Source organism: Corvus brachyrhynchos, unplaced genomic scaffold (assembly GCF_000691975.1).
Source record: "Corvus brachyrhynchos isolate BGI_N302 unplaced genomic scaffold, ASM69197v1 scaffold28, whole genome shotgun sequence".
NCBI lineage: Eukaryota > Metazoa > Chordata > Aves > Passeriformes > Corvidae > Corvus > Corvus brachyrhynchos.
In genome coordinates, this window is record NW_008246058.1 from 5,173,479 (window position 1) to 5,184,304 (window position 10,826).

A 10,826-nucleotide genomic window follows, 5' to 3' on the forward strand; every position below is an offset into this window, starting at 1 on the left:
GTTGCAAGGCTGCAAGACAAGTTGCAGAAGTAAGAATCCCCCAGGCCTGTTCTTCTCTAGGCTGAGCAGACCCAGCCCTCACCCCTCCTTGTACATTGCATGCTCCAGCCCAACCCCAACCTGAGAGCCAGCCTTCCTTGGGGCTTGGGTCTTGTAGGAAGACAATTTTTTTTCCGTCTATTTTAGAGAGTTGCGTAATTTTGCATAAATTAAAAAAAAATAAATAAATAAAGCTTATTAAAATAAAATAAAGCTTTTAATAAACCTCACTTTATTTCTCTGTTCAGTGAGTTTTTAAGAACCCATTTTCATCCCTTGTCTAATTAGACAGGTAGTGATATGATACCAACGGCTCCTATTATGGACCCATTTTTCTTGTCACAGAGATCTACTTATTAACCTCATTTAACCTCATCTATTTCTACCGATTCCCAAAAGACTTGAAAGGTCTGAGTTTGTCCAACATGCTGTGAGTTTTGAAAATGATTGTCCAAGACAAGTCTTTAAGCTTCTAGACACTCTCAAAATGGTATTTGTACAATTTCTTTTGGGAGTTGTACATAATGCTACTTTGAGCTTTTTTCCATGACAACCTCCCTCTGTTTGCACAGAACATGCAGCGAAATAGCAGTTTAAGCTAAGAGTTGCTTTTTCTACATCCAAGTAAACATAAATTAATTTCAGCTAGAGGAAAGTGTAAGTTAATTACATCCTGAGCATCAGGAAACAACAGCTTTCTATTATATTGCCCTAATTTCTGAGCTATACAATTATATGCTACTGCAAAAAAGGATGCATGATTATCAAGACAAGAATCTTTTCAGAAAAAAAAATGAAAGGAAATTGTTCCATTGCTGACAATCAGTGCTATAAATACTGTTTAGCTAATATCTTTTCAGAAGTCATTTCCATTATTTGCAATCCTAACTTCGAGTGATGTGTCGGCTGTGTGTTGTCAGATTCTCCTTTCAAAGAGGATGAGCATAAATGTTGGACTGATTCCTCAGATAAGCCCTCAAAAATTCAGCTTCTTGTGAATATTTTGCAATACTCATTGGAATTAAATTAAAAATCATTGTTTTTACTAACCATACTGTAATAATGCCTTGCGTTTGCTTTGCCTCTTAAATCAGGGCCAAGACTGGCTTGTGAAAACACATAGGGACTCGCAGGCCCTCTATAAGCAGCCACAATGCCTTGAAGACACAAGTCACAACGTAAAGAGCAACAGATAAGACATACAAACACTTCTTTTTAACTGCCAATAAACTCATTTGGCCTAATATGAAGGAAAGTGGTGCAGACACAGAGCCGGGGGTTGTACAGCAGTTCAGCTGAACGCCAATAGAAACACTACAGAAAAACACCCATCTTGGTAACAGTACTTAGTGTGAGAAGCAAGGAGGCAAACCCACACAAATCACCATGAACACGAAGTCAAAGGCTACTGTGCTAAATAGCCTGTGTGTTACTGGGGGTGGGAGAATCTTCCCAAATCAGATACAGCATATCAGATTCATAAGGGATAAATGTGATAGCTCTGCATCAGCAGAACTTTGGTCGCTGCAGATTCCTTGTGCAATGCCCTTTTCAGGACAGCTATACCACTCCCTCAGAAAGTTTAAGTTCTGTTTCAAATTCTCCTTCCCTATTATTTTCCACCTCAAGTCTTCTTCTACGCACTGTCCTCAACAAACGTCATCTTGTCTGAATCTTACCTAGCATTACAGCTTGGAAATGTAGTTCCCACAGCTCTTGAGAAGAATAACGGTGTCCATCTCCCCAATTCCTTCCACTGCCTTCTCCTCTTCTGTCATACCAAACACAGTATTACTATACTTGACTTTCAAGCTCCCACCTTTGCTATCACCATCTCTTAGGTGCATTGGCTTTTGCTCTGATCAGCCATTTAGTAGCAGTTTGTCATTTGATTTTTAACCTTCAAGTGAGCATCTCTGTGCTTGCTGCCTTAATAGAGCAGGGCCCCTCACCCAAATAGCCACAGACCTGTTTGGATGGAGTCACCCAAATCTTGTCTAGCATCGCTATGACCTCTACCAAAAACCTGACATGTAAACAAGCGTCGAGCGGGGCAAGAATGGATGAAAGGGGTGAGAAGGGGCTCCTGGACTGGCAGAGTTGTACTTTTAACATCAAGAACTGATTCCCTGAGAAGCCAATCTCACTGTAAGGTCCCCATCCCCTGACCTCAGGCCAGCAGACCTTATCCCTTACACTGTCACTGCTGCTAGTTTGACATGATGATAACCTGGCTGAGCCAGGTTCAGACTGTTCACCATGGGCTCAGACATGCACCAGCAGTGCACCAGCCATGTAGCAGAAGCCCCAGTCCAAGGGAATTGGGCTGCTCTTCTTTACAGCAGTAGCCAGACACATTGGACCAACAGCCCAATGTGTAAATGAACAAAACCCACAGCATGACCTACCCCTGGTTCCTCACAGAAACCTGAAAACTCTTACCTGCCTGCAAATCCCTGTGACACAGCTGTGGTAGCCCATGTACTCAACCACATAATTGCAAGGAAATGAGGAATTACAGCCTTGTGATGTGAAAACATGCTTCTATATTCGCTCTGAATTAGCAAGTGCAATCAGGAACATTTTTTAATTATTTGCAACTGCACCTTTGAGATCTGAACGCATTTACTGTATTGAGGCACTGCTAAGACGCAAACTATGGAAGCTGTAAAAGACTGATAATTAAGGTCAGGGTTGCCTTCTGAAGTAGTGCTGTCACACTGGTGATAAGCTGGTCAGGCAAATTGCACAGCACAAATTTCAAAACACATGAAATGTCAGTATTTGAATGTCCATTCATGCATAATACTGTGACAAGAGTGCAGAAGGAAAGGTAAAAGCCTCAAAAGAAAAAAAACATTGTCAAACTTAGTCTCTGTTCCTGTCCAGTAATAGCATGTGCATTGGGTATTTTAAACTCAACAACACTTTTACAATCTGTCTTCTACTGGACTCTGAAATTTTTAAATAGGAATCCAGCCAATTAAGCCCTGAGGGGGTGGTCAAGCAAACCCAGCAATGGCTGCTGCCACAATTCCCTCTCCCTGTACTTGACCACGTGTTTCTGCTGGCTCCTTCACCCCAGTATTGGCACTGGTCTGACTTCATGCTGAACCTGTTTAGAAAGTTAGATTTTTCTTATTTGGCTTCAGCTGCTTCAGTTCCCTGAACTTCTGATCCCAGACAAATACCCATGCTAAGTGCAAGGGAAGTGATAAGAGCAGGGCAGGAGCAGCCTACAGTTAGATCTGCTCTATCAGTAAACCACAGCCTCAAACCACACATATTTCAGGGACATGGGTGAAGCCAGCACCCATTTCTCCCCCTGTACTTCTTCAGAGAAAGCTTTTTTGTGGTCATGTGGTAAATTGGTTTAAAAAACTGACTCAACTGAAATACCAGCCTCCCAAAAGCTCTGCTGATCACTTCCCCAGTGCAGGTCACCATACGGTGATGGTCCAGAGATGCTTAAGCTAGTTCAAAGGAGGGGAAGCACAGAGGAGGGAACCAGAAGGCAAGAACACCTATTTAATTGCAGTGGTTTATACATTAAAATTGTTTAAAATATATGGTTTACATATCCTGATCTTGCTTAAGAACAAAACCAAAAACCCATGATTAACATTTGAAATGCATCCTTCCCTCGACAAATGCCAGTGGTTCTGCTGAGACGTCAAGCTTTACACTTTCTGTCTTTATTAACCTTTAGAGCCTCAACACAGTTCTTCTTCAAAGACTATATACACAAACCAAAGCTGATTAGCTCTTGCTTCTTCCCCAGGCTTTCATCCTCTTTGCCAGTTCATCAGTTTAACCTCTTCCCACTTATTTTGAGGAGATGACTAGCCTTGAACACAGGAAAAAAGTATCTGTGAGTTAGCAAAGGGACCCACACAAGTCTGCTCTGCCAGGATGGTAGAAGCCAAGAGAGCAGAATAACAATACCAGGGTTATGAAAATAAAAAGCAGAAGAAGTAGCAAGAAAGTTAGAAGGCCCTGAGCCTCAGAAGGGAATGTCTTGTTTCTGAGAGCAGACCCCAAGCCCAGACCTACCACCAAGCTGGCACTCAGTGCCTGGACATTTAGTGACGGGGCTAAAGAAGTCTGTTTCAGGAGTTTAGCTGGACTGCAGAGAGGCTGACATTTGCTGCTGTGACAATATCCCTTCACTTTCTTACGTTCTACATCACAGAAAGCACTGAAATTCTGTGAGTCCTATGCTTGAAAAAGTACTGGAGTCTACAGATACAAGAAACACCTCAATTAAAATGAGATGCACTGGTTCCTCCCTCATCCTTGTCCTTACTATACAATAGTAAAAGCTGGCTGACCTCCCTCCTGGCTCCAGTTTGATCTCTTACTTTACTGATGTGACTCTGGGAGCTGAAAAGGGCAAGATCCTTTCCTGAACAGAGTACCCAGAGTTCCCTACCCATTTCGGTACACAGTAGCTTCTCTGCATCTCCACACTTGGGAGTTATTTCTCTCTGTGCTTTCAGGATGCCACTCCTGGGCTTGGGGTCTGACCTCCCAAACCAGAAATCCCAGTGCTGATGAAATCCCACTTTGGCAGCTTCACACAGACCATCCCTCACCATTCAGAACCCACCACTGCTGCAAGACACTGCTACCAACTGCAGCCAAGATTTGTGCTGCAAGGGCTTTATTCTTCTTCAGAGCATACAGCAGCTACCCCTGTTGGGACCTGATAAATAGCTCAAATTCCTAGGCACTATCACTACACAAATAGTAAATAATAATGACAAGTAATAGGAGGACTTCTCTGTCACAGTGCCAGCCTATGGCCACTGCTCCCACAGAAGCAGGGATCGTGTAGTAAACGCAAACCAAGATTGATTTTGGCACATTAATTCTGCCCTCCCTGCATGACCATCAACATCGAAACAAGTTTCCTTCACTTTTTCATAGGCAGCTCCTCTAACATGAAATATATAAAAAATATTATTGCGTATGCTATACACATCAACTAGCCTGCTGATCTCTGCTAACCTGAAACAAAAGTTAATGATTGACTCCATCTGGAATGGAATACATAAAATATACAGCACAAAGCACTCATCCAACATTTGCCTTCCTATATACACAGTGAAAGAACGATCACTATTTGCACATGCGTTGTTAACTACTTGATCTCTGAGCTGCACTTGAGGAAAGCTGCTGATGGCAACAACTGAATTATTAAAAGGCATAGCTAAAAGGAAAGAACTAAGGAAACAAAGCCTTACATCTTCATTTCTAGAAAGGTTGAATAGTCCCAATTTTACTGAAGAACATGAGAAATTGAAACTCCTGGCCCAGGAATCTCACATATATATATATATATATATATGTATACATATATATATACACAGATGGGACTTGTCATTAGCATTAGTACCAATAGGCAAGATTGAAACACATGAAAGGGTGCATCACGTATCAAAGACTCTAGAAAAAAATGAGCATATAAATTTGAAATACTTTTTTTAAAATTTAAATCATATGCAGTAATAAAAATATGCAATTGAAATTGTTGTTATAGGGCAGAGTTAGTGGGAAACCTTGGTTTCAGAGCACTTCATTTTGCAGCCTTATCCACCTTCACTTTGACATCTTTTCTTTCAGTGTATCACTCTGGTGAAACCCCACAGAGAAAACCAATGATTTTTTGCTTGATTTTGGAAAACAAATTGGTGAAAGGGAAATTATTTGGACAGAGATTTCTGGAGGGGTCTGTTCCACAGAGATCTAATGATATAATCTCTGTGTTCTACTCACCCTGACGAAGTCAGCATACAAGGGTCTTCTCAAGTGAGACAACTGAAAACTTACTTTTTTCAGGGTTAGTTTCGAACCCAATCAGTAGCTCTTGGCTAAGGGAAATGCAACCACTGGTGAAGGAAGTTGCAAGAAAAATATGCAGGGGGTAGAAAAATAATCCTCCCCTGAAGAGGAAGTACAAAATTTGATTGTTTTAGGCAGATTACAAAATCTCATCTTAACAAATTCTGTCAATTCTTCAAACGGCATACATGTTTAACATCTGAGGACTTGAGAATAAGTGACCTCTAGACAATTGTATATCTCAAATCCTTTTAGAGTCAAAGCTTACACCAGAGTCTTAACACACTTTCAAACACAGCGATAGTGATTTAATAAAATCTGTAACTATACAGTTTATATAATCCTGCATCATAGTAATACATGAACACTAAGGGTTGTTTGATGGCATTGCTCTAGAAACTGTCACTTTACATGCCATGGGCTTTCTGCACCTTAGAGTGCCAATGAACTTTTCAATCCTACCACCATGAAAAAGAGTTGACTGTTTATTGCTCAGAATAAGAAAAAAAGTTATGGACCTGTAGGTGCTACTATCCTTCACAAGTTAATGACTCTGAAAGTTATGCACTCTAATATGGCTTCTGAAAGTGATAAGGTTCCTGAAGTGAAACCTTTGGAAGACCAGTGAAAACTGGTTTTGTCTTACAGCTTCAAAATGTGTAGCTGTTTACCATGTAAAACCTTTTACCTTTGTAAAACAAAACTCATACACCAACTCTGACAAAAAGGCAAACAAATTTTTGTTGAATCTTTTGTCTCTTCCAAAAGAAAGAAAAATCTCTAAGAAACATGTTTCATATTTCTCTAAGTAGAAAGAAAAACAATGCTGATTATAAGAACTATTCTATCAAAATCACTGCCTCATCTAGAGAAGTCTCATAATTATTTACTCAACTAGTTAATAGAAGTGTGAATAGGGAAGGATGTAGGTTCTTGTGAAAGCTGGTGATAAAGATGGATCCAAAAGTCTGCAGAGACATTAATGTCATTCAAGTTACACCTGCTACAGAGAACTGCACCACATATACAGTGGCAATAATAGGTGTTTAAATATTGCTGCTCAGTCAACTGATGCCTGAGGATTCCTGAACTACTAGGCACATTTTCTGCAAGAAATGAGGGACTCTTGGGAGATATACAAGATTTTGGTGACAATCCGGCATCAAGAAACAATTAGCAGACGAGATTTCAGACACCCCTAACTTGTAAGTTAGGGAATCAGCATCTATATCAAAACATGCCCATTGAAACTTCTTCTGGTTGCCAGAGGGCAAGATCAGCTCTATCCCTGTCAGTGCTCCAACCCAGACATAATACTTTAATCCTTCTGCCAAACAGTGCTAAAATGGGCACAACCTGTTGCCTTCAACTGTATGGGAAATGAGCTTGGAATTGCTCTGCTTCTGATAAAATTCTTACCAACTTCTGTAGTGCAGTTATTAAGCTTCCAACAATGACTATCCAAAGCACTAAGGATGTGACACCTTCCTTCGAGCACTCCCAGCAAGGTCAAGGAAGCTCAGGGACATTCACTTCCCCAGGGCTGTACCACGCATGGATTTGCCAGCAGGGATGTAGCAGGGTGGAGGCTTCAAAGGGCTCTCCCAGTCCTGAGGAATCTAAAGGCCCCTTGATCGTCTCAAGCACAGCTCCCAGTTTCTTCAGGAGACAGTTCCATATCCATCACTTGTAACTTATGGAGCCTTTTAAGGGCAGTGCTGTTGCAACCTCCTCAGAAGAGAGCTCACCACTGAACAGCTTTAGGGTCTCTGAATCTGCAGCAAAACAGAGGGAAAAGCTGAGATTTTGGGTGGTTGGAGCTGTCAGGCAGCCAGAGCCTCCACAGTTTGTCCCTGCAGGACCATCAGTGCCAAAGCTCACAGCCAGATCGTGCCCATCCCAGCTCTCACCTTGCTCTTGCTAATCTCCTGCATGGCAGCAGAAGCTGACAAAGGGTCTGTTCTGGCATGTCACACTGCTGAAATCTTCAGCTCTCCTTCACAGCTGTCAGCTTAATAATTTAAAGGCTTGCCAAGAGCCAAACTTCAGAAGTCCTCACTTTAAAAAATGTTTCTATTAACCATTAATGTTTCTATTAACTTAATGCTTCTATTAAGTAAGAGTCAGGCTTTTGCTCAGACAGCTACTGGATATAGAGGCAAAGGACACTACCAGATGTAAAAATTCACCATGCTATCTAACACATAGCTCAAGATCTTGGGTTTTTTTCCAAAAATCATCCCACCCATGGGCCAGGATTTACATGACAGCCTGTGCCAGCAGCCAGCTTCCTGGGTGCCAGCTGACATTACACACACCAGGGCAGAGGCTCCTGACCTTGCAAAGGCAAAACACACATCACAAGCAACCAAGAGACAGGAACAAGGAGAAGGAAAAAACTCTTTGTCCTACTCCTTTCCCTCCCCTAGCTACTGTGCACTTGCCTAGGGAGTGGAAGGGTGCACAGGGCTTCCATTCCCACCACAGGCACTGCCAGTGTGCAAAGCCAGGCTTGCCAAGGTGCTGCTCAGACAACTTTAACCCTCACTGTGTCAGATCCCTGCCAGAGAAGGACAGATGTGAAACAGCCCACGGGAATGAGAACTATAAGGCAACACATGAGGCCAGAGCAAGACAGGCACTATGAACTTTGCGAGGAATTTAAAGCAAGCAGCTCTGGTAAGTATTTGAGTTTAGACACACGTGCTGTTTGGTCTAGTACAAGAGTGCTTTAAATACCTGTGTTTGGTTGGGCTTGTGTAAGTAACACCATGCCCACAGTTTCATTTTACACTTTTACTCCTAAGTTATGTGCTCATCTTGCATGCACTTTCACCCAAATACACACATAATCACCTGTCTGGCTGCATCATTCCCACTGGGGGCTTATCGTGCAGTTGTAAGCATCACTAAGAATAGACTACAGCATGTTTCCTTGAGTGCATGTATGTGCTGGTTTTCTATATCTGTTTGCCTGCTCCAAAGGCTGAGCCTGTCTTTGATCCTGAAAACACTCCACATTTTCATTTAGCATTAACAATTATATGCTTATCTTGGACAGGAAAAGGGAAACTTTAAATGCAGGGTTGGCTAAAAATTGTCTGCCAGCCAGTTTTCTATCACTTATTTTGTGGCTTTTACTGCCTGGAAAACTGAAGAATATAAATCCTTTACACAGAGTATTCAAACAGAAAAACATAATGAAGTTAAGAAAAAATTGGGGTAGCAGACAATTTTGGGCGCAGTTTCACAATACAGTTCCAGCTGATCCAACAGATCACTGCTATCCAAATGGAAATCTTCTGTCTTCTCCACCAGCTCCACTTCTTCCTCCTGGTTCCATATTCCCAACACCTATCTTCTGTTCCGTCTGGAAGCCAGCAGGTTAGAAAATTAACCTACCCACCAAATCACCACATTGGATCTGCTTTCAAGAAGTCCAAGAAGTTACATGAGCAGGAACAAAGAGGAGGTGAGACTACACTAGTGGGGAGTAAGAAAAGGGCCAGAAGGAGAGTGGATCTCCCCGTTCAGCAGTAGCCAGACATTATGCACACTGACTTGTTCAGAAACTCACCCTCCAAGAAGATCTAAGCTACTTCTTAGAGATTCATGAATGTCCGTAAGTAACTTCACAGGATGGGCAATAATTATTTTATTTCTGCAGATCACCTTGCCCAGAAAGACCACCATGTTTCGATACCTTAATAAATAAAATCACAAATATCATTCTTGATTGCAACATTGATGAGCTGATTCTTGGAGCCTGACTCTTGGAGCCTGTTTCCTCAGTTTCTCCTTAGGGAAAGGTTGCAAAGCTTTTGCTTTTACATTTAAATATGAGGTATACAGAAAGATTATTGTGATCCTTATTTTGTATTAGCCTTAAATCTTCAACTTCTGGTAACATAAATAGGAACAGCAGGATTCTTACCTGGCACTTGGATGAACAACTCTGCACCAAATCCACCATGCAGGACCTGTGCCAGTGCACTCTGTCACCTTAAGTTTCACTTCAGGCTACTTTTAAGTAGAATCTCAAACTTGGAGCAGGCAGGCAGTGGTGTGTACTGGAGCCAGATCACCAAAATAACATTTACTTGCCAAACAGGAGTATCACTGGTGTGCATCACAAAGTGACAGTTCTCCTGACTTCGTGGATGAAAACAGTAACAGTGTCTACACTAGCACCAATGATGGTATCTCCCAAAGCAGAGAACATTTCTATCACTTTGAAGTGTTTATCTGGCATCTGAGCAAAAAGTTTAAAAAAATTCAAGCAAAAACTACTGGGAAAATATTTTTACCATCTCCTTCTAGCTACTTATATAACACATTATAATGGGATTTTTCTTCCTGAATCAGAAGATGGTCCATCCCCAAACTGAAATTATTAAAATTACTTTTTCTCCTCTGTACTGTATAGGTACAGCCAGCACACATAGCCAGCATTCATCACAGAAATTAAAAATTAACTGAGTCAGGCATTTTTGTTCAAGGCTCCTGTGCTGCTCACAACTCCACTCACACAGCACTGTTAATTGCTGCTGGCATTGACAGTAGGGATCCTCTTCCATCTGCTGGGACCAGCTGATGCAAAATAAAAACAATCCCTTGGAGCGAGGCGCAGCTCTGCAGGGTCAGTGCCCGGTGCCAGTGCCGGCCCGGCTGTGCAGGAGCGCTACCCTGCGCTCGCCTCGGCTCTCCGTGGGGTGTTGAGACACTTAATCGCTTACGGTTTCTTTGGGGTTTTTAATCTTCAAAGACGCCACTCTCCTGCACCGTTTGATGCCTTTAGTGACGCAGCAGCCTCTCCCCAGCGCCTCCTGTTCCACGCAGGGGAGCAGAGACACCCGCGGCAGAAGCCCCCCGTGCGGTGCTTCACCTCCCTGGGCTCGCAGCGCCGGCTGCGGCCCCCTCGTCCTCCTCGCTGCTGAAAGCGG

The 10,826-nt window shown here is 42.4% G+C and overlaps 1 protein-coding gene across 1 annotated transcript in view; it reads right to left on the bottom strand.

Annotated features, from left to right (window-relative positions):
* Window positions 1-7,648, bottom strand: part of DEPTOR (DEP domain containing MTOR-interacting protein) — a 76,416-nt gene extending 68,768 nt beyond the window's left edge. The window contains exon 1 of the mRNA XM_017746101.1: window positions 7,303-7,648. The gene's annotated coding sequence lies outside the window, so the exon portion shown is untranslated. The remainder of the gene's footprint in view (window positions 1-7,302) is intronic.
* Window positions 7,649-10,826: the final 3,178 nt, after the last annotated feature.